This window comes from Pristiophorus japonicus, chromosome 13 (genome assembly GCF_044704955.1).
Source record: "Pristiophorus japonicus isolate sPriJap1 chromosome 13, sPriJap1.hap1, whole genome shotgun sequence".
Taxonomy (NCBI): Eukaryota; Metazoa; Chordata; class Chondrichthyes; family Pristiophoridae; genus Pristiophorus; species Pristiophorus japonicus.
The window spans coordinates 102,079,004-102,105,475 of NC_091989.1; the positions used below are offsets into that span (position 1 = coordinate 102,079,004).

General features: G+C 46.3%; 1 protein-coding gene across 7 annotated transcripts in view; it reads left to right on the forward strand.

The window, feature by feature from the left end:
- The first annotated feature begins 3,697 nt into the window (after positions 1-3,697).
- Positions 3,698-26,472, forward strand: part of LOC139278713 (uncharacterized) — a 101,905-nt gene continuing 79,130 nt past the window's right edge. For 5 of the 7 annotated variants that reach the window (XM_070897782.1, XM_070897785.1, XM_070897788.1 and 2 more), the window contains exon 1: positions 3,698-4,303. The gene's annotated coding sequence lies outside the window, so the exon portion shown is untranslated. The remainder of the gene's footprint in view (positions 4,304-26,472) is intronic. The other 2 variants (XM_070897783.1, XM_070897784.1) reach the window with 2 other exon arrangements.

Sequence of the window (26,472 nt, forward strand, 5' to 3'; positions counted from 1 at the left end):
GTTAATGGTAGCTTTGCAGTCGCCACAAATTCTAACCAAGTCATCTGCTTTGAGGACGGGAACAATGGGATTTGCCCAGTCGCTGAATTCAACAGCCAAAATTATGCCCTCTCTGAGCAGCCTGTCCAGTTCACTTCCAATTTTTCACACATCACGTATGTCACCGGCCTGGCTTTGTGGTGCACTGGTCTGGCGTCCGGAGTGATGTGTATCACTACTTTGGTGCTCTTGAACGTTCCGACACCGGGTTGAAACAGTGACTCGAATTTTTGCAATACCTGCGAGCATGAACTTCGCTCCACGGATGAAATGGCGTGCACATCCCTCCATTTCTAATTCATTCTGCTGGCCAACTCCTCCTCAAGTGTGTGGGGCCATTTCCTGGAACAATCCAGAGTGGCAGCCGGTTCTGTGATCCATTATGTGTTACCACCAAGTTTGCACTGCCCAGCACTGGGATGATCTCTTTGGTGTACGTATATAGCTGCGTCTCAATGCGTTCCAATTTGGGCCTGCTAGCTCTGTGTGGCCATAGTCTCTCAAATTGTTGGGCACTCATGAGTGACTGGCTAGCTCCGGTATCCAGCTCCATGTGCACCGGGATGCCATTCAGTGAGACTTTCATCATCATGGGTGGCGTTTTGTTGTATGAGCTGTGATCGTCAGCCACATGAACTCTCTTGTTCCCGAGGCCTCATCCTGCATTTCAGACCCCTCGTCTGGTTCCTCTGTCTCGCAGACTAGCCTCGCTACTTTTTGCACATCCTGACCAAGTGTCCCTTGACATTACAAATCTTACAGGTGTAAAGTTGGAACCTGCAGATTTTTGCAGTGTGTCTGCCCCCACATCTCCAACATGAGCTGAGATTGCTATTAACAAAAGGACTATTCCCAGGCATTCCTCTCTGATGGCCCTGATGAGGGATGTTAATTTTGGCTGTTTCTAAGCACTCTGATGGGGGGGTGTTAATTGTTCCATCACAGGATGTATTGTTCCTCGTGATGGTGTAAATTGCCGATCCCCTTTCCATTGTCCCTGTTGCCAGGAGCGTGTTGCTACCTGGGTGGTGTTGAATTGCCCTTGCCTGCCTGCCTGGACGGTGTTGAATTGCCCTTCCCTGCCTAATGGGAATCTGTGTCATTTTTATAACATTGATTCCCTGGTTCAACGCAACTTTAAAACCAGGGCTGTGTGCGAAGATTAGCTTGGTCTCTTCTTCCCCTGCCATAAAGGTCTGAGATATCAACGCCGCCCCTTCTAAAGTCAAATCCTTAGTCTTTATGAGCTTCCTGAAAATGCCGGCATGATTAATGCCCTCAATGAAAAAGTCCCTTAACATCTCCTCCCTGGAGGCATCGGAGAACTTACAGAGACTGGCCAAACGCCGCAGTTCTGCCACGAAGTCCGAGATGTTTTAACCCTCCCGACGTCGGTGAGAGTAGAACCGGTGCCGAGCCATGTATACTCTACTTGCCAGCTTGAGATAATCACTGATCAGTTGGCTGAGCTCTTCGAAGGACTTGTCCGCCGGCTTTTGGGGTGCGAGCGGGTCTTTCATTAGCGCATGCGTCTGTGGACCACAGCTGGTCAGTAGATGTGCCCTCCGCTTGTCAGTCGCTGCCTCTTCCAGCCAGTCCTTTGCTGGAGTCTTTCCACAAAGTCGTCCCAGTCCTCACCCACACAGTAACGTTCTTCTCTGCTGCCAGTGGCCACCCTCGTAGTTCGGTGATTCCCATTTCTCGTCGCCAGATGTAGTGTCTCTGCACCTTGTTACAAACTCACACGAGGCATGGATATATCAGACACGGTCATTCTGTGACCTTCACTTTATTCCCAGGACTAAAGAGTGCTGATCCTGGGTGGGACCTCCCCTTTTATAACTGGAAGCCCAGGTGAGGAGCTCACTCCCTGTGTTCAGGGTGTGCATTACAAGGGTACAAGGGTACAGTATGCATGAGTTACAATTACATACTTATAGTCATTGCAAGATAGTGAAAAACATGACACCCATGGTGCAGGCAGCGTTAAAATCTGGCCTCCAATTTTCCAAGTCTTCCTTTGTATTTGTATTTCCTCATACCATGCAGCATCCTAGTGAATCTGCATTGTACCCACTCTAAATCCTCAATGTCATTCCTATAGTGTGGAGTCTTTTATCCCCCTCACTGTTTACTACATTTCCAAGTTTTGTGTCATCTGCAAACACGACATGGGCCCCCCTATACCCAAGTACAGGCATTAATATATCAGAGCAGTGATCCAATACCACGTATACTTCCCTTCCATCTGTAAAACAACTATTCACCACTACTCTCTGTGTTCTGTCTCTGAGCCAATTTCGTATCCACTCTGCCACTATCCCTTTAATCCCACGAGCTAACCAGCCTGTTATGTGACAATTCCATTTACACAACATCAACTGCACAACCTTCATCAACTCTCCTTGTTATTTCATCAAAAATCTCAATCAAGTTTCTAACTTTGCCTTTAATAAATTCAAATGAACCCATGTTTTTCCAAGTGACAATCAATTTGTCCCAGATTATTGTCCCCACTGTTGACATTAGGCTGACTGGCCGGTACGTACCAGGTTTATCCCTCTCTTGTCTTTTTAACATTGCTCCCATATCTAAGGAGCATCGAAAGATTGTAGCCAGAGCCTCTGCAATTTCCACCCTTACTTCTCTCAGCAATCTAGGATGCATCCAAGGGTGACTTTTCTACTTTGAGCACTGCCAACCTTTTTAGTACCACCTTTTTATCGATTGTTATCCTATTCAATTTCTCTAATACCTCTTCCTTTACTATGACATTGGCAGCATCCTCTTCTCTCGTGAAGACAGATGCAAAGTACTCATTCAGCCCCTCAGCCATGCCCTCGGCCACCACAAGAAGGTTTTGTTTTTGGTCCGTAATCGGCCCCACCCTTCGTTTGACTACCCGTTTACTCTTTACCTGTGCATAAAAGATGGGATTTCTGACGGATTAAACTATTCTTGTCATTTCTAACTTGGCTGTTTCTTCGACTTGTATCCAGTTCTACGGAAACTAATGGCGTTGAACTGAAGGGATGAAACTCTGGCATTTCTGGGTCCGACCCCAAAAACTGACTCCAGCCCCGCCAAGTTGGAAAATGTTTCTGTATACAAGTTCACAGAATTTGAATGCTTACTTTAAATGTAAATTAATGTGGATTAATATCAATCTATTATTGACAACAATGTAATCAAATTAGCTTTAAATGTCTCGTTATAAATAGCATACTCCACTGAAAATAACCATATCAGAAAATTGCTTAATTATCAATAATGACAATACCATGACATAAAATAAATGATACCCAAATAAATGAAGAGCAGTAAGGTACATTCATATAATTGAAGTTTAATATTCCTCAAAATACTGAGAACACTCCACAATTTGTTCATAATGTCTAGGTAGATATAACAACATTTGAAAAAGAAAATTTTAATTAAAAAAGAGCTGGAGCAGTGAGCAGGGCAGGGATTTAAATAAAATGGGAGAGCAGCGGGATTTACACAGAGCGGGAGCAGAGAAGAGCGGGGATTTACACAGAGTGGGAAGGGGAGGAGCAGGATTTACACAGAGTGGAAGTGGGAGCGAGATTTTCACAGAACAGGAGAGGGAGCGAGATTTACACAGAGCCGGAAGGGGAGGAGCAGGATTTACACAGAGTGGGAAGGGGAGGAGCAGGATTTATACAGAGTGGAAGTGGGAGCGGGATTTTCACAGAACAGGAGAGGGAGCGAGATTTACACAGAGCCGGAAGGGGAGGAGCAGGATTTACACAGAGTGGGAGTGGAATTGACACAGAGCGGGAGCGGGGAGGAGCAGGATTGACACAGAGCGGGAACGGAATTTATGCAGAGCGGGAGCGGGAGCGGGAGTGGGATTTACACAGAGCGGGAGCGGGGAGGAGCAGGATTGACACAGAGCGGGAGCGGGAGTGGGATTTACACAGAGCGCGGGGGAGTGGGATTTACACGGAGCGGGAGCAGGGAGGAGCGGTTTGTGAAGAAACTGAGAAAGAAAAATCACCCAAGTGACATCTTTATCAGCGGTGGAGCCGGAGGAAATTGAGCTCAGTATTTAATCTCCTTTTTCACTCTTTTTAGTGTTCACTTTTTATTTTTAACTTAACTATAAATAAATCATGGAATAAATATTCAGAATAATTGATAACTAATATAAAAAATAGATTGAGAAGAGCAGAGAGGGAAAATCCGGTGAAGTGAAGTCACGAAGAGCACAAAGGCGGAGCTCTGAGTCTGAGTAAACCTGGTCAGTAAACAGCAAGGTGTTTCCTCTTTCTAACATTGCTGCCGACCGCATTTTAATTTAAATGTAATTAAATAAATAGATTAAGGCCATCCCTCCATTGTCCACTCCAGATTACAGTCATCCCTCCTTCCTCCTTTTATCACCAACACATCCTGCTCTTGCCCCTGCCGAAGCACCACTCCAAAAGTGCCTCTTGTTGCTGTCATTGTTGTCGACAGTAGCAGAGCAACAAATTCTTGAGGTGGACAGTCGAAACATGAAAACATAGAAACATTGAAAATAGGTGCAGGAGTAGGCCATTCAGCCCTTCAAGCCTGCACCACCATTCAATAAGATCATGGCTGATCATTCACCTCCGTACCCCTTTCCTGCTTTCCTTGATCCCTTTAGCCGTGAGGGCCATATCTAACTTGAATTTATCCAATGAACTGGCATCAACAACTCTCTGCGGTAGGGAATTCCACACACTAACAACTCTCTGAGTGAAGAAGTTTCTCCTCATCTAAGTCCTAAATGGCTTACCCCTTATCCTTAGACTGTGTCCCCTGGTTCTGGACTTCCCCAACATTGGGAACATTCTTCTTGCATCGAACCTGTCCAGTCCCATCGGAATTTTATATGTTTCCAAGAGATCCCCTCTCATCCTTCGAAGCTCCAGTGAATAAAGGCCCAGTCGATCCAATCTCTCCTCATATGTCAGTCCAGCCATCCCTGGAATCAGTCTGGTAAACCTTCGCTGCACTCCCTCAATAGCAAAAACGTCCTTCCTCAGATTAGAAGACCAAAACTGAACACAATATTCCAGGTGAGGCCTCACCAAGGCCCTGTACAACTACAGTACGATCTCCTTGCTCCTATACTCAAATTCTCTAGCTATGAAGGCCAACATACCATTTGTCGCCTTCAGCGCCTGATGTACCTGCATGCCAACTTTCAATGACTCATGTACCAGGACACCCAAGTCTCGTTGCACCTCCACTTTTCCTAATCTGCCGCCATTCAGATAATATTCTGCCTTCCTGTTTTTGCACCCAAAGTGTATAACCTCACACTTATCCACATTATACTGCATCTGCCATGCATTTGCCCTAACCTGTCTAAGTCAACCTGCAGCCTCAGAGCATCCTCCTCACAACTCACACTGCCATCCAGTTTAGTGTCATCTGCAAACTTGGAGACAGTACATTTAATTCCTTCGTCTAAACCATTAATGTATATTGTAAATAGCTGGGGTCCCAGCACTGAACCTTGCGGTACCCCACTAGTCACTGCCTGCCATTCTGAAAAGGACCCATTTATTTCTAATCTTTGCTTCCTGTCTGCCAATCATTTCACTATCCACGTCAGTACATTACCTCCAATACCATGTGCTTTAATTTTGCACACTAATCTCTTGTGTGGAACCTTGTCAAAAGCCTTTTGAAAGTCTAAATACACCACATCCACTGGTTCCCCTTTGTCCACTCTACTAGTTACATCCTCAAAAAATTCCAGAAGATTTGTCAAGCATGATTTCCCTTTCATCAATCCATGCTGACTTGGACCGATCCTTCACTGCTTTCCAGATGCGCTGCTATTACATCTTTAATAATTGATTCCAACATTTTCCCCACCACCGATGTCATGCTGACTGGTCTATAATTCCCTGTTTTCTCTCTCCCTCCTTTCTTACAAAGTGGGGTTACATTAGCTACCCTCCAGTCCATAGGAACTGATCCAGAGTCGATAGAATGTTGGAAAATGACCACCAATGCATCCACTATTTCTAGGGCCACTTCCTTAAGTACTCTAGGATGCAGAGTATCAGACCCTGGGGATTTATCGGCCTTGAATCCATCAATTTTCCGAACACAATTTGCTGACTAATAAGAATTTGCTTTAATTCCTCCTTCTCGCTAGACCCTCGGTCCCCTAGTATTTCCAGAATGTTATTTGTGTCTTCCTTAGTGAAGACAGAACCAAAGAATTTGTTCAATTGGTCTGCCATTTCTTTGTTCCCCATTATAAATTCACCTGATTCTGACTAAGGGACCCACATTTGTCTTCATTAACCTTTTTCTCTTCACATATCTGTCGAAGCTTTTGCAGTCAGTTTTTATGTTCCCTGCAAGCTTACTCTCATATTCGAATTTCCCCCTACTAATTAAACACTTTGTCGTCCTCTGCTGATTTCTAAATTTCTCCCAGTCCTCAGGTTTGCTGCTGTTTTTGGCCACTTGAAATGCCTCTTCCTTGGATTTAACACTATCCCTAATTTCCCTTGTTAGCTACAGCTGAACCACCTTCCCCATTTTATTTTTACGCAAGGCAGGGATGTACAATTGTTGAAGTTCATCCATGTGATCTTTAAATGTTTGTCATTGCCTTTCCACCGTCAACCCTTTAAGTATCATTCGCCAGTCTATTCTAGCCAATTTACGTCTCATTCCGTCGAAGTTACCTTTATTAAGTTCAGGACTCTCGTCTCTGAATTAACTGTGTCACTCTCCATCTTAATGAAGAATTCTACCATATTATGGTCACTCTTCCCCAAGGGGCCTCACACAACAAGATTGCTAATTAATCCTCCCTCATTACACAACACCCAGTCTAGGATGGCCAGCTCTCTAGTTGGTTCCTCGACATATTGGTCTCGAAAACCATCCCTTATACACTCCAGGAAATCCTCCTCCACCGTATTGCTACCAGTTTGGTTTGCCCAATCTATATTTAGATTAAAGTCACCTATGATAACTGCTGTACCTTTATTGCACGCATCCCTAATTTCCTGTTTGATGCCATCCCCAACCTCTCTATGACTGTTTGGTGGTTTGTACACAACTCCCACGAGCGTTTTCTGCCCTTTGGTGTTCCGCAGCTCTACCCATACAGATTCTCCCCCATCCACGCTAATGTCCTTCCTTACTATTGCATTAATCTCCTCTTTATCCAGCAACGCTACCCCACCTCCTTTTCCTTTCTGTCTATCCTTCCTGAATATTGAATACCCCTGGATGTTGAGTTACCAGCCTTGGTCACGCTGGAGCCATGTCACCGTAATCCCGATTACATCGTATCCGTTAACAGCTATCTGTGCAGTTAAATCATCCACCTTATTACAAATGCTCCTCACATTGAGACACAGAGCCTTCAGGCTTGTTTTTCTAACACTCTTTGTCCTTTTAGAATTATGTTGTAATGTGGCCCTTTTTGATTTTTGCCTTTGAGTTTTCTGCCCTTCAGTTCTACTTTTCTCCTTTATATCTTTTGCTTCTGACCCCATTTTACTTCCCTCTGACTCCCTGCATAGGTTCCTATCCGCTTGCCCTATTAGTTTAAATCCTCCCCAACAGCACTCGCAAACACTCCCCCGAGGACATCAGTTCCAGTCCTGCCGAGGTGCAGACCATCCAGTTTGTATCTGTCTTCTTGGTGAAGACAGATGCAAATTCACATTTAGTATCTCAGCTATGCCTCTGCCTCCATGTGTCAGTATCCTTTTTGGTCCCTAATTCACCTCTTATTACTCATTTACTATTTATGTGCCTGGCATCATGTCTGCGGCTGCAGAAACTCCTGTCTGTTCCCCGAACTATCAAATCCACTACCACTATGTCCTTCCAGATCTTCCTCCTCCTCCCTTGTACAGCAAAGCCACACATAGTGCTGTGGACTTAGCTCTGGCTGTACTTCCCAGAGGAACCATCGCTCTCACCACTGGTTGGAGGGAGATATTCACTCAGGGGAATCCTACACTACCTACCTGGTCCCCCTTGTTGTGTCTGACGGTCACCCATTCCCTCCCTGTCTGCAAACTGGTATGCTACAGGGTGAGCACACCCTGAAACGTGTTATCCACATAGCTCTCAGCCTCACGGATGCACCACAGTGATGCCAACTGCTGCTTAAGCTCCAAAACCCGGAGCTCGAGCTCCTCTAGCCGACGACACTTCCTGCACATGTGGTTGACCAGGACACGAGAAGTATCCTGGAGTTCCCACATGGCACAGAATGTGTGTTCCACGGGCCTGAGGCACCCTGCCATGCCTCTATTTATTCGACTATTAACTATCTTACAGAAATAAACCTAAGGCGAAGGGGCAGAAATTAATTATAGCCTAGGAATGGGTGCTAACTTTAGAATAGTTTGAGATTTAGCGCCAGGCGCTAATGAATCACGCTGCAGGCAAAATTAAATCTTATTTCTCAAAGGATTGGTGCATTAAATCAAGTGCGAATGGCCTAGCTTCATGGCGTTAGATTCAAAGCGCTAAGCATTATCAGGTGCAGTCTAATCACAAGTATTCATTGCCACAGACTCTTTTCAGTCCATAAAGGGGAGGTTCATTGATGCTGCAGAACCTCATTCTAGTGTAGCACTTTGATATGTTGTGAGAATAAAAATGTCACTAATTTTTAGTGGCCACAACATTCAGGAGACTAAACAATGTTTAAATGAATGAATTCAACTGTTGCATAGTGTCAAACTGACAAGGAAGCAGTGAAACAGCACTAACCACACAGCTGCAACTCATTACTCATGATCCCTTTAAGTAGCGCCCCTGGAGCCAGCATCTGCCTGCTTGACTCCTCCTCTTCCTGTCGCTGGCCGGGTGAAGTACTGAGACAGGGGGCGACAATGAATTTTGCAGATCGGGCGCCCAGTGAGCATTGCACAATCATCGACATCACAATCTGCCTGGCGTGAAGTCTCTGGTGCTAACTCGTAGCAGTAGCGCTACGGGGGGGGCAGGTTTGGTGTATGTTGCAGGATTTGCCTCAGTGTGGAGCTACCGCCTCAGTGCCCACTTAGCGCCCTTGCTAGCTGCCAACAGGAGGCCCGAAGGTCCCGAATTTTATCCCCTAAGTGTCTTAAAAGTCAGGCCTACCTTTATCTCTCGCCGCGTCGCTTGCTCTCTTAGTTTTAAATCTTTGGGACCAAAATTTGGTTGGTGTCCGCCAGCCGTTAGCGTCCCAGAGAGGCGTTACCGTGCCGCTAATGGCTTAGTACCCAGGGTCGGTGATGTCACCACCTGCTGCAAACTTTAACTCACCACAGAAAGCTGCCGTTCACAACTGACGGTTACGGGGGCGGAGTAGTAACCGGGGCACAGAGGTCGTGGTGAATGCTCTGTATTTCGCTGGCAGAGTGTGTAGGTGTGGGTGTGCTGCAGCTGCTGAGTACTTACCTCAATGACTAGCATTTCGGCTCCATTGACGAGCACCATCTCGCTCTTACCATCGGCAACTTGATGGGGGCAGCGCTGGCACACCACGTGGTGCTGCAGCGACTACTTTAAAAGCACCGGCTACACAGATGGGATATGACCAATGTGGGTCCACGCCTGAGGAGACACCGCAGATATTGGGGCCGGAGACCTTATTGCCCCTTCCCCCGAGGGTTTACCGTGAACATTCTTCGTACCTTGATAAGTCCGAGGAGCAGTGAATAAGAAGGCTACGGTTCCACAAGGAGGTACATACGAACATATGAACAATAACGGACAGGTATAGACCATCTGGTCCATCGAGCGTGTCCCACACAATTGCGATACCTTGTGTATTACAACATATACACTCCACCCCACCCCAAACCATGTGGTCTCCTGGGAGGGGCAAAAAATTAGATAAAAAACCCAGGCCAATTTGGGAAAAAAATATTTGGGAAATTCCTCTCTGATCCATTTAGGCGATCAAAACTAGTCCAGAAGATCACTCTGGCCATGAAATTCCCTGCAGTACCTACCTTCTGTAAAAGGTGATCTCGACCGCAGCCAGAAACAAATCAAGCTTCTGCTTGAAGGAATTCAGCAAGTCTCCATCTGCCACATGAAACAGCAGCTTGTTCCAGAGGTCTACTCGTCTCTGGGAAAAGAGCCACCTCCTGACGTTTAACCTAGATCTAGCCCTATACAACTTACATTTGTGACTCCAGGTCCTTCCTAACCTATTTAATTGAAATAAACTGTCAGTAGGAACACCGTCTTTTCTCTTCATTATCTTATAAACCTCAATAAAATCCCCCCTAAGTCTACGCTGCTCTGAGGTATCGTGTCCCAACTCATTTAGCTATCTTGATAACTAAGATGCTTTAAAGTCTAGTGGCCCTCTTCTGCACCCTTTCCAGAGTCTCAATATCGCCCACCATGTGAGGAGACCAAAGCTGGACACAGTATTCCAAGTGCGGCCTGACTAAGGTCTTGTACAAGGACAAAACAGTACGCCTCACCTTATACTCAATTGTCCTATGGATACACCCCAACACCCGATTTGCTCCAGCGATCACTGCACAGCTTTGCTCATGTACCTTTAAGGATGCATGCACTTGTATGCCCAAATCTCTTTCTATCTCCACCATCTTTAATGCCTTTCCCTGGAGGGTGTACAAGTGTTGAGCGCTGCCCACATGTATAACACTGCACAATCCGCGCTTTTTTTTCTCTGCTGCATCCTCTGCTGCCGCCTCCTCACAGGTCCGCCAAGAGTGACAATTCAAGAGTGACAGATGCCTGACTTTTATACATTTTAACCAATCTCCTATGCAGTTGCTCACAGTAAATTGAAAGAGACTCTCTCATACGAATAGAGTGTTATGTGAAATGATGCAGAATGTATTGTTATTATGGCCACTGACTTACAGTGACTATATGTAAAATTGTACTTTAATACATAGTAATGTAAGATTTGGACTGGTGTTTTGGGGAACATATTGTGTAATTCTGTACATTGTTAGATGAAAGTTATGAAGGAATACCTCGATTGTTGTTATGTTTCTTTATATATGTAACTAATTTTTATACCCTTTTTAAAAGCCTAGGATACAGTGGAAAGTAGTCGGTGATAGGCAGTATGTGTGTGAGATTTAGCAGCAATGAGGGGGTTTAGTGGGAGTTAACTGGGCTTTGGCAGCATTGGGGCTGGTCTGGTGGTTTGCCAGTGGTGTGGAGGTGAATGTGACATTTGTTAACTGGAAGATTGGTGGGATGTCGAAATAGTCAGGGGGCTTTGTGGTTTGATAACAGTGAGGGGAGTCCCAATGTCTGGGAGTAGTGTGGAGGGGGGGCAGGGTGCGGGGGTGGGTGCTTGGCCGGGGGGGTGTCCAGAGGTCTGATAACAAGAGAAGGTGCAGTTTGTGGAAGTATTGGAGAAAGGGTTGCCTTAAGTCTAGTTTCAGTAAATGGCAGCTGGGATTAAGGCTAAAAATTGTTGGGAACTGCTTCCATTGGAGTCAATGGTGTGTATATTTGAGACTAGCTCACTGGTGAACTCAGCCTGCCATGAGCAGGGATGGACGGCTGTTTAGGTGAGTTGTAACATGGCGGGTATTGCAGCACTGAATATTATTCCTTCATTCCATAGATCACTGACGGACAGGTGAGAGAGTTGGACAATGGTGTCAGTGAGCTGGATGTTATTGGGGCAGAGACGGTAGTTTTAGGAGTGGGTGCAGAGCAGCAGGTTAGAAACACTGAGGAGGGGCCTTCTGGAGTCTAGCAGGAGTGGGGTCTCGAAGCACTGAGCAGGGGCCTGAGTCTAAAAGCACTGGGCAGCGGGGGGAGGGGCTCCAGGCCCTGGAAGCACGAGGAAGGGCATACTGATGCTAATAGCTCCATGATTGATATGAACAACAGACAGTTCAGATGAAGCAAGGCTCTGAGAGAGGGCAAAAAATCAGCAAAGTACAGCCCAATAATTCAAATTCATCTTCCAGCTAGATTTAAAATTAAAAAAAACACATTTGACTTTTTGAATTTTTGACTGTTTTTAATAAATAGTTGTTACTTTGGATTTCTAAATCGAAACAATAGAAATGACAAGTGCTGTTAATCTGTATGTCTATCTCTGACTGACTGGCTCTGGGATAAAATTAAGCAGTTCATAATATATTAAGCACTTGATAGTACCTAGCTACCTGAGAAATACTGAAAATCCGTTCACCAGCTTGTTTGGAAATCATTTGGGAAAACAAAAGAACTCCGAAGTCCCGTTACAGGATTCCAAAACCCTCTCTTCTATTTGGGTTGAGAGAAACACTATTGCACGCTGGCAAATTGTGCAAATGGCGTACCCTTCAGTTGGCAGTGTCATGGCTCTGGGCAAAAAATATGAACTTTAACCCCATACTTTTGAAAGAAGGGGAGGTCGTCAAGCAGAAACGTTAATGAAGGAACTCAAAGATTCAAAAGACAAGTTTGTAGGTAGATTTAATCATGTTATTATGAAATATACTTTTTATGTTTCTAGGGGCTAGAACCTCCCCTTTTTTGGCATGCTTAACGCACACCTAATGCCCATTTTACCGCTGAAATGGTGTATAATGCCCATATATCGCCCGTTTTTGCACAAAATGGAAACTGACAGGTATTTTTTGGAAACTTAGCACTGAGCGTTACTTTCCCCATGTGCTTAACGCCAGGAAAAAATATTACCATCCGCCCACTTTTTATGGGCGGAATCATCAGAATGGGCGAAATCAACGGCCATAATATCGCCCAGCGTTACTTTCAGCACTGATTTAACGCCGAGATTCAATATTAACGCCCGCTCACTTTTTATTGTCGTAAAAAGCATATTTACCCAAACTAGCGGCCATGAGATCGCCCAGCATCACTTTCACCACCTCACACACATATCACCCACAATATCGCTCGCCCAAAATAACGTCCAGAAAAAATGGAACTAACCGGAACTAATCTCAGCATTATGGATGCCATGTTCTAGATCACATGTCGCATCCTTTAAAAGGCTGCTGTGCTTCAACCTCGATGGAGTCCGGATGTACTCTGCAGGTCGTTGGAGTTGATGTGAACATGTCTAAAAACATCTTGACCATAGAGTGACCAATTGGAATTGAAGAGGTGTCTTCATTGGGACATTGTTTGTGACCAATCAGTGGAAAATAGAGAGCTACTGCAATGGGGCCTGTCCTTTCTCACCCTCTCTTGGTGACCAATTACATGCTGCAGATTCAACATCACCAAAGGAACACTCCACTGCATTATTTTTCCAAAGTAAGACGTGCCAGACTGATGAGGAGGACCAGACGTTACACCCCATGCAAGTACAAGGAGCAGCATTCTTACCTCGACTTGCCCGACACCACCTGCCTTCGGAGACTGCGCTTCCACAAAGAGGTTATCACTGAGGTATGCCAACTGATAATGGGAGATCTGAAGCCTGCCAGCACCATCAGTACTGCACTGTCCGTCGAGGTCAAAGTCACCGTGGCACTGTCATTCTACGCCTCGGGTACTTTTCAGGCCACAGCTGGAGACATTTGCGGACTTTCTCAGCATACCACACATCGCTGCATTAGACAGGTCACTGAAGTCCTGTACGCATGCAGGAGGGACTTGATCAGCTTTCCTATGACCAGGGAGGCACAGAGTGAGAGGGCTCTAGGATTCTCCAGAATTGCAAACTTCCCCAAGGTGCAGGGAGCAATAGACTGTTCGCACATCGCGATGCAGGCACCTTTTCAGGATGCAGAGGTTTACAGGAACCGCAAGGGATTCCACTCCCTGACTGTCGAACTGGTTGTCGACCAACAGCAAATTATACTGGCAGTGAATGCTCAATTTTCTGGCAGCATCCATGATGCTCACATCCTCCATGAGAGCACTGTATCTGACTTGTTTAACAATCAATTGTTACATCTCTTAATTCTTAATGAGATGCGAATTCCAGTTGTAGTTTAAAATAACTTTATTTCGGCAGCTGCAGAATGCCAGTTCTTTTGTTACACTGGAACACATAGCAAAAAATGGCTGTACTTATACCTGGATCAATTTACAATAATGAGCTCACCCCCTTTGACCTTATTGGCTCAATTGATTCAACAGTATGTGTTGCGAACCCATGGTTGACTCTTAGCCCAAAGTCCTGAAATGTCAAAGCTGATTGATGGCGGAATGCATTCTCCCAGCTTTGCAGCTTGCATGTATTCTCTATCAATCCCCCCTTTGATTCTTTCACAAACTGAATCATAAAACATCAGGTATCACTGGTTAAGCATTCTGCAAAATAATTTCATACATGTTAATAGAGTTTCCTTCTAAAATTTGTTGATGTGTTTCGCCACATGTCCGGACTAGTAACTCCCACACAAATTTACACCAACCCGAATTCCATCGTGGCCACAATGGAAGTCTGGTTTTAGTAGGTTAATTAAACTCATTCCAATTTAATCTAAATCAATATCTTAATTCAACCAGGAAACAACCTTCCCTTAAACATAACATACCCCCGTGCCATGTACAGATGGTCTGCTGGGACCTGCAAGGCATCTCACCTGCGGGACAGCAGCGACAGTCGCCTGGTTGCAACAACATTTAATCAACATAAACAAACAATATAAAAGTAAAGTAATTACAACGAATAGAATTAAACCTTCCACCAATGAAGTTCCTATTGAACCAAGCCATTCAGTGGCCCCGCTCCATAAAGTGAATGATGGGGGTTGCTTAAGTTTTCCTACCTCCTTTTGGATATGCTCCGTTAAGTGGGTAATTTCTTCGGAGCTATCTGGGATATACGTGCAACACTCAGTTCCGAGTAGGACGCAAGTACCTCCCTTTTCAGCCAGGATGTCGTCAAGGGCCAGTCTATTCTGTAGGGCTACTGTGCGGATTGCTGCATTGATTTTAACTAGGGCCTCTGAGGTATCCTTGGCTACCCGTTTCACAACGGATGCCATGTTAATGGGGATCAGAATGGCAAAGAACCTCTCTGTTTCTGTGATAGCTCTCTTAGGACGGTGTAGATGTTATGACAGGGACTTTATATGATACATATATGGCACAATGTAGGCTAAATAGCAGGATCCTGTCCAATTCTGGGGCAGCCAAGGGCAGGTCTTGTGGCCACACACCCAATAGGTGCCATTATAGGCAATGAATGTTAGCTGTTTCTTTGTCAGCAACACTCCGGGGCCTGTCCAGGCTTTTCCATCTGTTTTATTCAGAATCCCCGTTACGTTAAGAACTCCCACATCGGCCCAGTTTGGACGGTTCCGTGGCTTGATTATATTATAATTCCAGGAGCAGTTATTATACCCCATATTTTGGCTCCCCTTCATGTTTCTAATCAGACAGACTGATTCCCCCGGTCTTCCTACCCCCGTTGTATTAGTGATAACAAAAAATGGGGGCCGTTTGGAATTATTGTAGCATGGTTGGTACCCCCTTCAAAGGTAGTCAGATTGTAACCTGCTGACTTCCATTTAGGTGCCCAGTTTTCCGTATCCTGAAACGCATTGCCTGTTTTGTTTTGATTAATTATCCACTCAGCCATTTCCGAGATATTCAAGGGAATTGGCCTCAAGGGAATCCCTCCCTTTGAGTGAATAGGAATATGCGCACACACCCAACAACTGGAAATGTTACCTTGTTTGGCATAAATGTATGACATATATAAAAAGGTATTTACATGTAATTCCCTGTGTTCTCTATTATTTCCCTTTGGTGCAGAGGGTCAGCTAGTAAGAAATAGGCAAATGCCTAGAATACTTAGTCAGTAGTACAGTAAATTTATACATTTTGGCAAAAAGTAATTGTCCTTATCAGATTTCCGCTTCAGTTACGGGTGCGCGTTTAACATGTGAGGCGTGGATCCAGGCTTTCTTTCCTTGGACTTTAACAACTGCCTGGGTGGTCAATAACACTTGGTAAGGTCCCTCCCACTTGGCACCCAAAGGTTCTTTATGCAACTTTTTCACATAAACCCAGACTCCCGGGATGATGTCGTGTCCTCCTTTGGGTGGATTACCCCAAGCTGCCGATACCTGTCGGGAAACAGAACTAATAGCATTGGTTAGGTTCTGACAGTATAATAACAGAGTGTCACTCATTAAGTGAACATCAGCTTTCCGTAAATCAATAGTTCCTGGCGGCGACATGGGTCTTCCTGTTATAATTTCAAATGGGCTTCGACCTGTAGTTCTCTTTGGGGTTGCCCTAATGCTACATAGCACTATTGGTGTTCCTTCTTGGTGATATTTGGCAAGCCGTTGTTTCAGAGTTCGATTCATTCGCTCTACTTGTCCTGATGATTGTGGGTGATAAGGACAGTGTAAATCCCACGTAATGTTCAGTAACCTACAGACTTCTTGGCAGACAGCACCTGTGAAGTGGATTCCCAGATCTGAGTCAATGCTACTCGGGACTCCCCATCGGGGAATGTAATCCTTACACAAGACCTTTGCAGTGTGATTGGCTGTGGCTCTTTTAGTTGCGACAGCTTCTACCCATCTAGAGAATCTGTCGACCATGACAAGAATGTTAGTGTTACCTTGGCATGGAGGGAGAGATATATAATCGGCCTGCAGATGCTGGAATGGTCCGACAGGGGCAGGGGGCCTTAGTTGGAGCATTACCATGATAGAAACATAGAAACATAGAAAATAGGTGCAGGAATAGGCTATTCGGCCCTTCTAGCCTGCACCGCCATTCAATGAGTTCATGGCTGAACATGCAACTTCAGTACTCCCTGCTTTCTCGCCATACCCCTTGATCCCCCGAGTAGTAAGGACTTCATCTAACTCCCTTTTGAATATATTCACTCCCTCATGGCCACTGTCATCCTTTTCACAACCTCTGACATTCCCTCCTTCATGGACAGTATTCCATAACTGATGTTCCCGGTTATCGTTCCCATTTCCCGTGCCATTGCTGTTACTTCTCCCGACAGTCCCGCTTCCTCATCACCCACCCCACTGATGGTGTCCAGGAGTGATCGGGTAAGGTCAATGCTCTCCGCACTCAATGCCATCATCTGAACCTCATCTTTTGCATCCTGCAACTCAGGAGAGCGTGATCAATTTCTTCTTCCCCTCATCCTGGGTCTGCCTCACAGCATCCCAGTGGGAGAAGCAGGCTCGGACGGTGGGGCCCTGGTGTTACTTGCTGCATCCCACTACTGGGACCCGCAACCTCGGATTGTGAGAAACCAAGGAATGTCCCACCAGAACTCAAATCACTAGCCATGGAAGAGGCTCGCAACTCTGATAACTGCACATTCTCCAAATTCAGTGTATAAGTGGTAGCTGCATCCAGCTGACCCAACTCCCCTTCACCCCCATGTTGGTCTGGAGGGTTGGCTTTGAAGATGTTCTCGTGCTCAGGCTTGTCCGCGTCCGAATCTTCTTCTGGATCTTCAGGATTGGCATCGGGTTCTGCAAAATACAACAGAACAGTCACATGGTTAGCAGCAGAGGAGGGAGCAGGATGGGTGGGTGGCATGAGTAGGATCACACATAGAAGACCAGGCAGCAGGTTGATTTGAAGGGCCACAATGAATTTTCAGGACTTACCCTCTCCCTCGCGTGTGGGCCCAGCTTGTGCTGTACTGATTGATGGGTCCTGCCTGGAGAAAAACAAATCAGCCACCCTCTCTTCCAAGGGTGTCAGTAGGTGCAGATTTGGTGGGCCTCCTCCTGTTCGATTTCTTTCCCTTTTGTTGTGGGACAATTTCTTCTGCAAAGATGAAATGGGTCCAGAATTATTTTTCTGGCAGACCACACAACGGTCTTCTACCAGCTGGGCGTGTTTTTTAAATCCCCGACCTCACCAGCTTTTCTGGAACCATGTCGTTATCTGTTGTGAGGCCAAGTGTCCCCACAAGTGGATCTGTTGGGCTAAAAAAGGCATAAGCACTTGTGGCGCGACTGGCTTGTCGGTAACTCTTTGTCTCCGACACCATCTTCGCATTGCTTAATTCCTGCCTCAATCCATGTCCATTTTTCCTCTCGGGAGCACTCGCCTTGCATTGTTTGAAGGTCTCGTGTCAGAGTACTGAGTGCTTTCAATCTGCACATCTGTGTTGGTTCTTCTGGGGGAGCGCCCTGTGAGGCGGCATCTTTAGCTGCCTGGTCGGCTAGGGCATTTCCCTGTGCTTCCGTGGTATTTTCCTTGGTATGTGTCATGTATTTAACTGACCTAAGTTGTACACTGTGAGAACATTGACCACTAGGTGGTGAACAAGTGGGAGACACTCCTAACCTGGCCTTTCAGGTGTAAAAGGGGATGCTCCACCCACTTTCATCACTTCAGTGCTGGAATAAAGGTTACTGGTCACAGAGTGACCTTCTCTCAAGTATGGGCCTCACGTGCATTTGTACTGTATAGTAAGGACTCATGAGTATGGGCCTTACACTTCAGGATGGACACTTCCTGAGGTAATTGTATGGCCTCTAGTAAGTCTTGGACTTCTTTTTCATTTCAGATAGGTGTACCAGCAGCAGTGAGGAATCCTCTTTTCTGCCATAACAGACCAAAGTCGTGAGCGACTCCAAAAGCATAACGCGAATCTGTGTAGACGTTAGCTGTCTGTCCTTCTGCTATTCGAAATGCTTCTGACACGGCCCGTAACTCGGCCTGTTGTGCTGATGATCCTGAGGGTAAACATCCTTTTGCCACTACCTCATATAAGGTTGTAACTGCCCATCCTGCTTTTCTGGTACCATTGTCAACAAAGGAGGAACCATCTGTAAACAGGATGAGGTCTGGGTTGTGCAGAGGCTCCTCTGCTGCTAAGGCTGCTTCTTCTGTTTCTTTTAAAATCTCCACACAGTCATGCTCTTCACATTCTCCCCCCTCTTGCTCCCTCGATTCTGACATCGGGAGCATAGCTGCGGGTCTAACCGGGCTGGCCCAGATGATATGGAGATTAGGAGCTTCCAAAACTGCTGTCCAGCGGGTCCATCTAGCTGCCGTCACCTGAGACATTCTATTCATAGACAGCAAAGTGTGTACGGTGTGGGGACACTTGACAATCAGCTTTTGGACAAGGACTAGACTCGCAGTGATTATTACTGCTTGACATGTAGCTTCCATGGCCCTTAGGCAACTTCCCCATCCGAGGGCTACCACATCCAGTTTTGCCGAAGAATAACCAATAGGTCTTTGCCGATCCCCATGTTCCTGTGTCAGTATAGCTGTCATGTATCCTTCTTTCTCATGGACAAACAAGGTAAATGGCTTTCCACTGTCGGGGATTTCCAGAGCCGGTGCCGAACACAAGGCCTTTTTCAAACTCAGGAAGGCCTCTTGCTGTTCCTTAGTGAGAATGATGGCTTCTTTCGAGGCACGTTTCCCTTTAAGATATCATTCAATGGCTGAGCAAGCTGTGTGAAGGAGTCAATCCAATTTCTGTTAAAGTTACACAATCCCAAAAAAGACCTTAGTTCCTGAATAGTGGTGGGTTTTTTAGCAGCCCGAATGGCTGCAGTTCTATCCTGGGTAAGTTCTCTCTTTCCTTGTGAAATCTTTTGACCCAGGTATACAACCTCTTCTTGGGATATTTGTGCTTTGTCAATGCTGGCTATATGTCCTTTCAGTCAAAGGTGGTCTCGCAGAGCTCGTAGATCTTGTTCATGCTGTTCTTCCATGTTTGAAACTAGCAGTATATCGTCTACATATTGGATGACTGTGAATGACAGGGGAGGTAATTCTCGCAAATGGCTTTGTAAAGCCATGTGGAATACCGTAGGGCTGTTGTGGAAACCCTGCGGTAACTGGGTCCAAGTATACTGTTGTCCTTGGACAGTGAAAGCAAACCACTGTCGAACCTCCGGTGCCAGAGGCACCGACCAAAATCCGTTGGCCATATCTATAACCGAGAAATATTTATGTTCCGGTTTGAGGGCATTAAAAATGGTGGAGGAATCTGTGACCAAAGGAGCTTTTTAATCAATACACTGGTTAGCTTTCCTATAATCGACAGTCAAACGCCAGGTCTCATTAGATTTCTGTACCGGCCACACGGGGCTATTGGAGGAGCTATGCATTTCAATAAGCACCCCTTGTTTCTCCAATTGCTGAATAACCGGTAAGATTCCCGCGATGGCAATTGGACTGATGGAATACTGTTCAATGCATGGAGGCTTGGTCCCGGTAAATGACGCAGGCTCCATCTGGAGTAGGGCACAATCGTTCTTATCTTTAGCCCATATCAGGTTTCCTTCAATTCTTCTTTCTTTAAAGTTCTAATTGACCATGTCACCCGACCATCCTCGAAATGCAATGATGAATCTACTTGGATTAGGAAGTCCATTCCAAAAAGGGGTTGATCTACTGGGCCTATCCAGACCGGCGTGGTTAGTTCATGTGGACCCAGCTCTATATGGTGTTGTCCTTTTAATTTCCATTTTATGGCCCCCCAACTCCATCGGCTGTACGTGCCCTACCATCCAACAACAAAAAGTCACCATATTGTTGGGGTAAGCATGTAAATTCCGCCCCTGTGTCGAAAAGATAGTCCACATCCTTATCGCCCACTCTCACAGTTATATATAGCCCATCTCCCCTCTGTTGTATTAGTGCAAGGAGGGGGGCCAGGGCAGGCTCTAATCGTTTTTTGCTATCCCAAGTAACTCCTTCTGTTGTTGTATTGTCAGTCGCTTAACTGCTTCTATGAGGTCATTATCTTGTGGCAAGCCTGATTTGTTGGCTGAATTGTATCCCTGGCCACGTCCTCTTCCCCGGCCGCGACCTTGCTGTTTCGCCCTGCACGTCTTGGCCCAATGACCTTCTTTCCCACAATAATGACATTTTCCAGGTTATTTTCCTAATGACTGTTTATCGGAATCCTGGGATTTCCATCCCATAGCCTGCACAGGACTTTAGCTCCCATATCCCTGTCTAATTGGTTACATCGCTCCATCAACGCTGCAAAGGTAGTTCCTCTACCTTCCCAGTCCGGTAACACTACCTTTAGCATTTTGGACAGTTCTGGCTTTAGACCTGCCACAAAAGTTGCTTTCAGGGGTCCAAACGCTTGTCCATCCATTTCCTCATCCGTATGATTCATACCCGAATGTTCTAACCACGTGCACCTAAACCCCTCGTCATACTCCAGGACCTCCTCTGTTCCTTTCTGTTGGCAGGCCGCAATTTTTCCCCAGTCTGTCTTAGCTGGACTGAAAGTTTGCAGCCAATGTTGAATCACATCCCACCCTGCGTTTAATTCTTGCTCATCCTGCCCCAAAGCTACTTCTACCTTGGTGTGCAATTTTCTTCCTTGTATTTTTGGCACCATTATGGTCAAAATTTGCATTCCGTCCCAGGGATGACGTTGATATATATTTCTTAAGTGGTCCAATTGGTCCCATGTTTTCACTCACCCTTTCTTTGGATTGGGCAACTTCTTGGACCATTTATCAATTTTCTCTGGGTCTGCCGGATCATGAACTAAGTATTTTGCATGCACCCTTATCTTTGTTTTTTTGCTTCCATCCTCATCCACAGTCTCTTCTGATTTGACTACAACTTGTCTTTTTTTCAACGGGTCAAAGCGCACCCCTAATTCTTCCTCCTCTGACCCTGTATCGTCGTAGGACTCAGAATCCGTATCTATTCCTTGGTCGTGTCTTCGGGTTTGCGCTTTTAATTTATGCAAACACTGGTACCCTGGGAATTGACCGATACATTTTCCTTTTCCGATTACTGTCTCTTGACCTAATGATTTTTTCCATTCTTTAATTTCACCTTTAAGATCTTTAACTTCCACTTCCAACTTTTCAAGTTCAAGTTTTTTCTGTCTTAGTTGTTCACAAACCGTTTGCAATTGGTCCTTTGTACTGGTCAGGTCCGTATCATGTTGGGACCTCGTCATGATTTCATTCCGCTGTCGGATCTGTCCCATAACAGCTAGGGACCATCTGATTTGTTCTTTATTTTTCATATGGGTCGTTTTTCCCCAGACCCTTTTGATCTCGTCCAAGGACCATTGTCCTTTGGAGGTACCATACTTTTTTTCAATTTTGATACAGGTTTTAGATAAGTCGAATTGTTGCTCTCTGTATTCTTTCAACTGTTCGAGGATTTCGTCTATCGAAACCTCAGGTGGGGCCTGCCCACTTTTAACAGTCGGAGGCAATTCTTTGCTCTTATTTCCTGCTGCCATAGTACGGATTTTTTTACTGGGGTCTCGAGTCGTAGGCTTTCGAGCCGGGTCAGTGGGTCGGTGATTAATTAACTATCACACCGCCGAAGTTTAGACGTCTATATGGGACCTCGAGCCGACTACCAACTGGAGGGTTCGCAAACCGGAGGCTTTCGGAATCGCGTAGAGGGGGGTGAATTTAGACAATTGACTGAGGACTTTTATAAAGAGGAGACCTTACCTCAGTATGTAGGTCCGATATCCAAAATTCAGTTTCTTCCCTCAGCGATCCTGTTCGTGACGTCAAAATTGTTAGATCTCTTAAATTCTCAATGAGATGCGAATTCCGGTTATAGTTTAACATAACTTTATTTCGGCAGCTGCAACAGCTTCTGGCAGTATGCCAGTTCTTTTGTTGCACTGGAGCACATGGCAAAAAATGGCTATACTTATACCTGGATCAATTTACAATAATGAGCCTGCCCCCTTTGACCTTATTGGCTCAATTGATTCAACAGTATGTGTTGTTAACCCATGGTTGGCTCTCAGCCCAAAGTCCTGAGATGTCAAAGCTGATTGATGGCTTGATGCATTCTCCCAGCTTTGCAGCTTGCATGTATTCTCTATCAATCAGCCACAAGGTCAATGCTGGATGCTTGGTGACAAAGGATATGGCCTCGCCACCTGGCTGATGACCCCCCTGCGTGACACCCACACCGAAGCCGAGAGGCAATACAACGAGAGCCACAGAGCAACTCACAATTGGAGTGTTGAAGCAGCACTTTAAATGCCAGGACCACTCAGAGACGAGCTCCAATACCACCCTGAGCAGGTAGCTCAATTTGTGGTGGTGTGCTACATGCTGCACATCTTGGCTAGCAGGAGGGTACAAGAATTGCCTGATGAGTGACAGTCTACCTCACCAGAGAGAGGAAGAGGAAGACAAGGAGGCAGACGCTGACATCGGCTGAGACAATCAGGCTGACGCTGAAGTCATGCCTCCGTCTCCGCTGTAGATCGCATGAAAGGGTCCGTGGTGGCATAATAGCTGCAAGAGCCGTATGTGAGAAGCTCATCAAGATCGCTTTGCCTGAAAGAACATTGGTGTTATTTACAAGGCTGACACACTGCAGGGTGTGCAGGTGATACATCAATGGTGGGCAACACCTTTGATACGCTCATAATAAAGGATGAAACTGAGTACTGTGTAAAATGAGCAAGTGTGAATTTAGCTCCTTTAATTAGACTCCAGAGTGCCGGTACCATGTGGGTGGCCTGCTTATATACTGTGCTCCCAAGGGATGCTGGGATCCCTTGGGACTCCAACAGGTGGGCCCTCTGGTGGTCAGGTGTCATGCAGGTTACAAGGGGTTAAATACATAACATCACTCCCCCGTGAAGTCAACAGTACCCTTATTTACAAGGTGAGACGATCTGGGGCTTTACGCTTCCTTGTCGATGGTCTCGGTACAAATGCGGGTTTGGGTGGGTTGGTCAGTTCTTCAATGGGCTGTTGGGCAGCCGGCCATGCTGGGCTGCTGGGGATGGTGAGTTTGGCTTCGTGGTCAACCATGATGTCAGTTGCCACTTGTGTGTGTGTTGGAGGGTCAAAGTTGGTGGTGTCTTCTTCGGGTTGTTCGTAGCTGTTTGTGAACCGCAATTTGATTTGGTCCAAATGTCTTCTGTGCGTTTGTCCATTGGTCAATTTGACCTGAAGCATCCTACTCCCCTCTTTGGGTGTGACCATGCCAGCGAGCCATTTGGGACCATGTCCATAACTGAGCACAAACGCGGGATCATTGGTCTCAATATCGCGTGACAAATTTGCACGGTCATGGTATACATTTTGTTGATGCCTCTTGCCCTCCACGTGATCATGGAGATCAGGTTGGACAAGAGAAAACCTTGCTGTTAGCGCCCTTTTCATGAGCAGCTCGGCTGGGGGAACCCCGGTGAGTGAGTGGGGTCTGGTACTGTAGCTGAGCAGCACTCGGGACAGCTGCGTCTGCATAGAGCCTTCCGACACACGTTTCAAGCTTTGCTTGATGGTCTGAACTGCCCGTTCTGCCTGGCCATTGGATGCTGGCTTGAAGGGGCAGATGTGATGTGTTTGATCCTGTTGCGGTCATGAATTCCTTGAATTCAGCACTGGTGAAGCATGGCCCATTGTCGCTGATTTGGACATCAGACAAGCCATGCGTGGCAAACATGGCTCATAGACTTTCAATAGTGGCTGTCGACATGCTTACAGACATTATTGCACATTCAATCCATTTTGAGTAAGCGTCCACGATAACCAAAAATATTTTGCCTAGAAATGGGCCCACATAGTCGACGTGGATCCTCGACCACGGTTTGGAGGACCATGACCACAGACTTAGCGGTGCCTCTCTGGGTGCATTGCTCAGCTGAGAGCAATGCACCCAGGGAGTGTTGCACAGGCGCATGCATGACTCTAAATCTGAGTCAATGCCGGGCCATCACACATGGGATCTGGCTATGGTTTTCATCATTACAATGCCTGGGTGCGTGCTGTGCAGTTCACATATGAACATACATCTGCCTTTCTTGGGCAAGACCATGCAATTGCCCCACAACAGACAGTCTGCTTGCAAGGACAACTCGTCTTTGCATCTGTGGAATAGCTTAATCGCCTCTTGCATCTCCGCTGGGACACCGGACCAGCTCCCATGGAGGACACAGTTTTTTTACCAAGAACAGTAAAGGATCCTGGCTGGTCCAGGTCCTGATCTGGCAGGCCGTAACGGGGGACTTCTTGTTCTTGAATGCCTCCATGACCATGAACAAGTCCGCTGGCTGTGCCATTTCCACCCCAGTGGTGGGCAATGGCAGCCGACTGAGAGCATCTGCGCAGTTCTCTGTGCTCGGTCTGTGGCGGATTACATAGTTATATGCCGACAGCGTGAGCGCCCATCTTTGGATCCGGGCGGAGGCATTTGTATTAATGCCTTTGCTTTCAGAGAACTGTGATATTAGCAGCTTGTGGTCAGTTTCAAGCTCAAACTTGAGGCCAAATAAGTACTGGTGCATTTTTTTTACCCCGTAGACACACGCCAGAGCTTCTTTTTCAATCATGCTGTAGGCCCTTTCGGCCTTGTACAAACACCTGGTTGCAAAATCCCCGATTCATTAGCCTGTTGTAACACACACCCGACCCCGTATGACGACGCATCGCAAGCTAGCACTAATCATTTAGAAAGGTTATCCAGGACAAGCAGTTTGTTTGAACACAACAGATTCCTGGCTTTATTAAAGTCAGCCTCTTGTGAATTCCCCCATACCCAGTCATCTCCCTTGCACAGTAGTGCATGTAGGGGTTCTAACAGGGTGCTTAACACAGGTAGGAAATTAACAAAATAGTTACGGAGTCCCAGGAACGACTGCAGCTCCGTCATGTTCTGTGGTCGTGGCACGTTCTTGATGGCCTCCGTCTTGGCGTCAGTGGGTCTGTTGCCGTCTGCTGCAATTCTTCTTCCCAAGAACTCGACGTCCTGTGCCAGGAAAACACACTTCGAGCATTTCAACCTGAACCCCACGTGATCCAACTGACTAAGAACCTCTTCCAGATTCTTCAAGTGCTCAATGGTGTCCTGACCTGTATCCAATACGTTGTCCTGAAAAACCATGGTGCAAGGAACCGACTCTCCATGTTCCACTGGAAGATAGCCGCAGCTGACCGAATCCCGAACGGGCACCGGTTGTAGATGAACAGACCTTTGTGCGTGTTGATGCAGGTGAGGCCTTTCGAAGACACCTCCAGCTCCTGCGTCATGTAGGCCGAGGTCAGGTCCAGCTTGGTGAATGTCTTCCCTCTAGCCAGGGTCGCAAATAGGTCGTCTGCTTTGGGTAGCGGATACTGGCCCTACAGCGAAAAACGGTTAATCGTTACTTTATAGTCCTCACAAATTCTAACCGTGCCGTCCTGCTTAAGTAACGGGACAATCGGACTGGCCCAGTCGTTCAATTCCACCGATACGATGATGCCTTCTCATTGCAGCCTGTCCAGCTCAAGTTCCACTTTTTCACGCATCATGTATGGTACCGCCCGTGTCTTGTGGTGGATGGGTCGTGTACCGGGAACCAAATGGATCTGCACTTTCACCCTCGAGAATCTTCCAATGCCTGGCTCGAACAACAATGGGAACTTGCTCACAGCCTGGGTACATGAGATGTCGTCGACGGACGAAAGTGGTTGGATGTCGTCCCAGTTCCAGCGGATTTTTCCCAGCCAGCTTTTGCCAAACAATGTGGGGCCATCCCCTGGCACAATCCACAGCAGGAGTTTGTGT